The 7046-nt window shown below is 31.6% G+C and overlaps 1 pseudogene; it reads right to left on the bottom strand.

Moving 5' to 3' along the window:
• Positions 1-202: 202 nt before the first annotated feature.
• LOC125590210 lies at positions 203-4221 on the bottom strand (annotated as a pseudogene).
• Positions 4222-7046: the final 2825 nt, after the last annotated feature.

Genomic DNA, 7046 nt, shown 5'->3' on the forward strand with positions numbered 1-7046 from the left:
CCTAGAGGTTCACCCTAGGGAGTGAACCCAAGAATAAGTCTTTTTAAGAACAGTGAAAAAGTAAGTCAGAAATTGACTACAACTGCAAGAGTTCTTCTGTGATCTAGATTAACAAAGTTCATAAATATCATTTCTTCCCTAGAATTATTGTTTGTTAGTCAAAGATAAATACTGTAAGAAATAAATTGTAGTAAGAATAGAAAAGATACACCAATCACCAATGCACCATTTACTTATTATATTATATCTGGGTTTGATTTCATGTGTGCCTAATCGTAGATCGGAACAAAAACTATTTCAATCAGAACAAGTGATTTTTTTTTGTCAACCATTTATAATTTATATTGAAAAGCCATTTAAGGCCATTTTACAAGCAGAGTCCGAGAGAGAATTTAAATCCAATACAGTTTTAAATCCCTAGAGAACAAGCAGAGATGCATTCGGCCGCCTCTCTAATCCCACTTTTGGCCGCTTGTACACGTGTTGCCATCCTCATCCGCGAGGGAACACGTGTCACAAGGACAGCGCCATACCATCGCGACTCGTCGACGCCGGAGATCCAACCACCGGATCACACGGCCAAACTGGAGCTCCATCGCTCTGTTCCTCTTTACTTTCAACCAACTTTGGGCCACTCAAGCCGGAGAGGCTCAATCGCCGTAGCGAGAGCTCCTCCATCATCATTATCCGCCGGGACCCGCCAGAGGAATCGCATGCATCCTCATTCTTTCCACCGGAGCTCTTCCATCTCCTCCGACGAAAACACCATCACACAGAAACAAACATAAATAAAGCCCAACCGAAGAAAAAAGAAATAAACTAAACCCTAAAGATTAAGGGCCACGAGCTGGCGACGCAAGGCTGAAGAAGCCTTCACCCCCCGGAGACTAGATCCGATGACGGCGGACCTGAAGGACCTTCCCCGCCACGGAGACAAAAGACCGGCGGCGACGGATCTGCGATAACCTCCGCCTCCCGGAGATATTATTCCGAAAACTAATGTCTTCTCCGCGTCATCTTTTCAGCCACCGCGTCGTTACTCCAGGGCCAGAACCAAAGCGGTTGGTGGCAGACCAGAGCTCGGACAGGCGGGAACCGGCAAAGACGAAGAGAAGACCGGAACCTGATTATTTTATCTGAAAGAAACACGAGCTCCGGCGGCGGCACGGACGCTCACGCACCGGGCGACCGCCGAGCCCCTCTGAGTTTTTATTTTCTCTCTCTCTTTTAATTATTTCGTTCCTTAACAACAAAGCTATATATATTAACAAACTAAAGTAATATATTAAATAAAATTATTCTAACCATCAGAAGTGGTCGTCTTCCCCATCGATCCACAGTGATCAGGCCCAATATAGCTTTTGGTACCTAGCATGCTCATTGGTTAAAGTTTATAATCAATCATCGTAAAGACAAAAAAAATGGGGAGCTAGGTTACAGAGAATAATGAACAAATCAAAGTAGTGACTTTTTAATTTTCTATTATTTACATATATACGTACCACGACCATAGACAACACCGTCATCCCAGTCTGAGAAGGAAATCCTTAAGAGTGAAAAGTATTTATTTTACTTTTTCATAAGAACCAATTGTTAAATAACGTAATAATCAGTAAATATATAATGTTACCAGCAAGGTCAAATATGCTGCCTGCGTAATAGCTTATCCCTGAACTTCCACATAACTGCTGTAAAAGCATCACACCTACTCCGATCTAAATATAATTAACCAAAAGCAAAAATCAATATAAGTAAAATGTAATTTAATAAATTTGTTTGATAATTTTTTTTTTCAAACGTATTTTCTTACTATAAGTTGACGAGCATATTTTCTTTTGAAAAGACTTTGCATGCTGATATTTGCGGTAGCATCAACAGAAATCTGCGAAGTTATGAAAAAAAATCTGTATATAATGATAATAAAGTTTTAATATGTAGCAAAAATAAGCCTAATTTTGATTATTCATCATTTAGACGTATGTGTACCATGATTTCACGAGTTTCCTTCACAATATCAGCTTCTTTTCCTCGTTTTGAAGAACAACTTCACACTCTTCATCACGGTTTTCTTTTGCCTAAATAAATACATTAATTTTAATACTTGTTATCGACGTAAAGAATAATTTTATATAAACGTTCTCTTTTCTTTAATTAGAGAAATGATATGATTCATACGACTAACCAGCCATCTTGGAGACTCCGGGATGAAAAATAACCCCAAAAATTGTATCAAGCATGGGATAATGCCTGAAGATGTAGAAGTCCTCTAATTAAAATAGTTTTATATATTAATTAATTATTTAACGATGAATACATTTAATAGTTAAGTAATATGGGGAAACTAAAACATGTGGCAAATAAAAAAAATATAAGTGGGAAGGAGTACCGATCAAGGCTATCGTTCTCCATGATACGAAATTTCCAATGTAATATGCGGTTGCGATCCCACAATTTTGCAAAAGCTATAAGATTTCAATCAATCGTAAAATAGTGTATTAGTTTGTGTGTATATATTAAGTTTGATTATAAACTAGTAATATATGCATTACCTGATTGCTAAATGTAAAAGTGCCTCTCACATTTTTAGGAGTTATTTCTGCGATATATACAGGAACCTACATATTTTAAAATAAATCAGCTATAATTATTACAAGTTTAGAGATGATTAATCTATGTAAATAAAATAATTGTTTACCACGTAGCTAGCGAGACCAACTCCAGTTCCCACAAAGAATCGTCCAAAGTCTAACCAGATAATATTCTATGGGAAGATAGATTAATTGAGATTAGTACGTGAGTTTATTATTAATGAAGTAAGATATTAAATGGGTCGTGAAGAAACCTTGGCTTGTGCAATTGCAAGCCATCCACTTATGAAGAATGCCTCGGCCACCCACAACGTCTAAAGAAATAATTAGAACGAAAAGGTACAAAGGGTTTAGAGGTTAAAGATTAAATTAATAGAGACATTATCGAGAGTTAGAGGGTGGATTCCACAATAATGAATATTTAACCATTTTACGACCGAAGGCATCTGCAATTGTTGCGCTAAATATTGCACCGATCATTCCTCCAAAAGTCAGTAGCGAACCAAATACTGAAAACTGTGAAAAGTATTTTTATTAGAAATATCTGAAGTAAAATTTATATTTGTTAAAACGTATAGACATATAAAATAATATATAGTGAAATAGAGGCTTACTTGTGCGATGGAAAGATCAAGATCTTCCATAATAGAAGACATTGTACCGGCAGTAAAACCTAACTGTTTACCATATGCATATTTGGAATACATATGAGTCTCTGTACAGTTGGGATATATTATCTGCTAACCCTAAAACGAGCAAAGACATATCTGAATTATGAAAACAAGGTTATAAGGATACTTCACAACGAAAGACCAAAAAAAATGAAAATGATACCTATGTTCCCGAAGAAACGATATATCCTAATTTCAGTAAGTACATGTATATACATTCACGTACTTTCAAAGTTACTGCATATAACTAGCTAGGATTAATGAATTATCATGATATCGATTCCTTTTCCTGAAATTAGATAACTTCTGTCCATTGACCTGCATGCAAATAACCACTAGGTTTTTTTTTCTTACATCTCTTTTCTCCAAACTTTATCCACTTTTAGAAATCACCTCCATCAATGTGTAGTATCTAGAAGTAAGCAAATTATATAAAAAAAAATTGAGAATTCCTTAGATTCTCCACACAGAACTAGAAGGGGATGGTGACTATTCTACCCTTATATATATAGAGAGAGATGGGAACATACGGCAATTCCAAAGCTGTAGGACGCAGAGACAATGATGAAAGTGGTGAAGATAAGAAGTGGAGTTATCGTTGTTTCTGAGCTTCCTCTCTTCTCTTCCTTATTTACCAGTAGTAATCCTTTCTCCATACTATGATTATCTCCCTCCATATTCTCGACACTATAATTGAATAGAGATAAGAACTGAACAAGAGAGAGATACTTTGGGAACTATATGCTTTGTCTTGATATCTATAAATACTGTATATGCTTGATCTTTTTAAAATATACCCAATATATATTGACTAAACTGAACATGAGGCTGGTTGAATTAAAGAGATGTCTTGCTGTAATCTAAAACGCTATTTTGATACTTAGGATTTTTGATATATCATCATACTGTTTAAAATGATTGATTTCGTAATAATAAAAAAATGATTAAAAAACTTATAATAACGAGAATGGCTTATCTGAATTATGTAAGAATTTACTTAGGATAAAAAAGGAAAGAACATTCTTAACAAAAGCTTGAAGATTTTTAAAAGAAACTTACTAGGGCAACTTTCTAAGCCTTCCTAAATTTGTTGGTAATAATGTTTTCTAAAACAAAAGCTTTAAGATTTTTCAAAAGTTGTCCTGTTTTTAGAAAAAGTGTGCTATTTTTTTTTTCAAAAAAAAGTATGGTATTTAGAAAAATTATAATATACATTTACATAATTAATTTCAATTATTTATAGAATTTATTTAAAAAATGTTACCAATGCTCTCGTCAATGGGTGATTAACTACTAACATGTCTGATCTCTAAATCATATACACTAATACATGCACATAGATTCATCGATACTTGTAGTAATTTTTTATTCAAATGCGAAGAAATACTTATTTTGCTCATGTATATCCAGTTGTCCATCAGAAAAATATGGTACATATATAGTTTGTTTAATGTATTTGTCAAAAGATGAAAGATATTATACTAAACAATACTAATAAATTTTATAAATGACATGCTGGATTAGATGGATAATGTATCCGACTCATTCGCATGACTAAAGTTTGTTGGTAGACGTACACAAATAATTTGATAAAATCAGAAGTCATATCAAGTATTGATTGAATCATTTTAAGTTTTTAAGAGAATTAGTATAAATGCTCATTAGTTGTTAATACTAAAGTTTGTGTGAATGAAGCATATATGCTCAGATGTTACTTTCGTCTCTGTCCATATGATATAGCAGCATTATTTATTACCTATCCAAGCAACGTCTTGACGCACGTCTTCCCGTTGATGCTTCAAGTTCAACAGAGACTGAAACATAAATCTATATAAATATATGTGACTAAGTCTTCTTAATTAGTCCTTGATAAAACTAATTATGTAATCAATTACTTGTACTAGCACTCCTCTTTCGTGGTGTTGTTTATTGGCATGATGGGTGTGGACAGCTATAAGCCTTTTCTAACAATGTACTCCCTCCGTTCCTAAAAGATAGACTTTTTAATATTTTCACACATATTAAAAAAACACATTAAACTACCATAATCAATGTATCGTTTTCTGTAATTTTCAATTTTCAATAACTTTTAACCAATAGTAATTCAGTAAAGTCAATTAATTTTCTCGAAATTTACAATTTTCTCATAAAAAACACAAAAAATACATCTTTTTAAAACAAACATTTTTTCTAGAAAGTCTATTATTAAGGAACGGAGGGAGTATTTATTTTCAGTAAACAGCCATTCCATTTCTTATATCGAAATGCTTTGGTATTTTATATTTGGCGAGGAAGATAATTCAAGCAGATCTGGATCTGATTTTCTACATAATATAGAATAGAATTAGCTTTCAAATATTTCATTTACTATTTCAGAAAAGAAGAATTACAAATTTATATCAAAAAAGCATAAAGCCTAAATAGGTAAGCAATATCATATGAACTATATTAAAATTCCCCAAGAGAATTGCAAAGCCCGTTATCAAAATGAACAATATTTTCAAAACCTTAAACCCCATATGGATCTGTTTATGTGGGTTTATCTTTTATTTTTATTAAATAAATTGAAATATATTTTTTGGCTCATTGATAAAGACATATTATTAAAATATTAAATATATTTTATATATAAACATAACATAAATATATAAAAGAAAGATGATGGAGTTTTGTTTGAACAATCATAATTTTTTGTTCACACCGTTGGAAATGTTACATATCAAAATTAATATATATTAATTGTGAAATTTTAATATAAAACATCTTGGAAATAAATAATTTAAAGACTCAAAACATGATTGAATATATTTAGGACAAAATAGGTTGAATAATATTGATTCATTTATAAATTTTCTATTGCAAAATGTAAAAAAATATTTTTATAAAATGAGTTCCCATGCGCACGGATTCCTTGCCTAGTAATAATAATAATAATAATGATAATCTATACTATACTAAAAGGGGAATATAAGCTCTCCTTAGAGTGTCCACATAGGCATAAAAAATCGTCCAATCAGAAAGCCCGAAGTTGCCACGTCATCACATTTATTTTTTGTAAAAAATGAAAAAACAATGCAAAGGTAAGGATCGAACCCGGGTTAGTATGAAATAAATTTATGACAGATACCACTAAGCCATTGAAACTTTCTTGAACACATATACAAGAATCACTAAATATGTAATCACACTCTTATGTACATTTACAATAATATGGATTCAACTTTCAAGACTCCGATACTTTGTTTTGAAAAAAAAAAAAGTAAGTGACTAAGCTAATATATTCTTTGAAAGTGTGAGAATATTGACAAATATGAAAAAGTATAGATTTTTATTTTCGTGACAAAGTTAACAATTTTGTAAAAGTAAGTTTAACATATAAATTTTCGTGACAAATATGAAAAATCATAGATTTTTGTACAATTTTGACAAAACAACTTAAAACATATATCTCTAATGTCTTAATAAAATATTATTTAAGGGTGCAATAATTAAATATATCAAGTCAATAAATTTTGTAATTTATAGACAAAACAATAACACAAATTTTTTGAAACATTTGTTTAACCTATCGATTTCTTTTCATGAGAATTCAACTAAACAAGATAAAAAACAATTATATTTATTTAATTACCATTTTATTCAATTTTGATTAATTTCAAATTGTAATAATGTATCTTTTTGAAGTTACAAAAAAATAATGTTTTTTTCTTTATTACACTAGCATTATATATAGATTCGATATACACAAATAAATATAATATAACAACATAAGCTTGCTTTCCCCGAT

The sequence above is a fragment of the Brassica napus genome, chromosome A1 (genome assembly GCF_020379485.1).
Source record: "Brassica napus cultivar Da-Ae chromosome A1, Da-Ae, whole genome shotgun sequence".
In the NCBI taxonomy this organism is placed as follows: Eukaryota; Viridiplantae; Streptophyta; class Magnoliopsida; order Brassicales; family Brassicaceae; genus Brassica; species Brassica napus.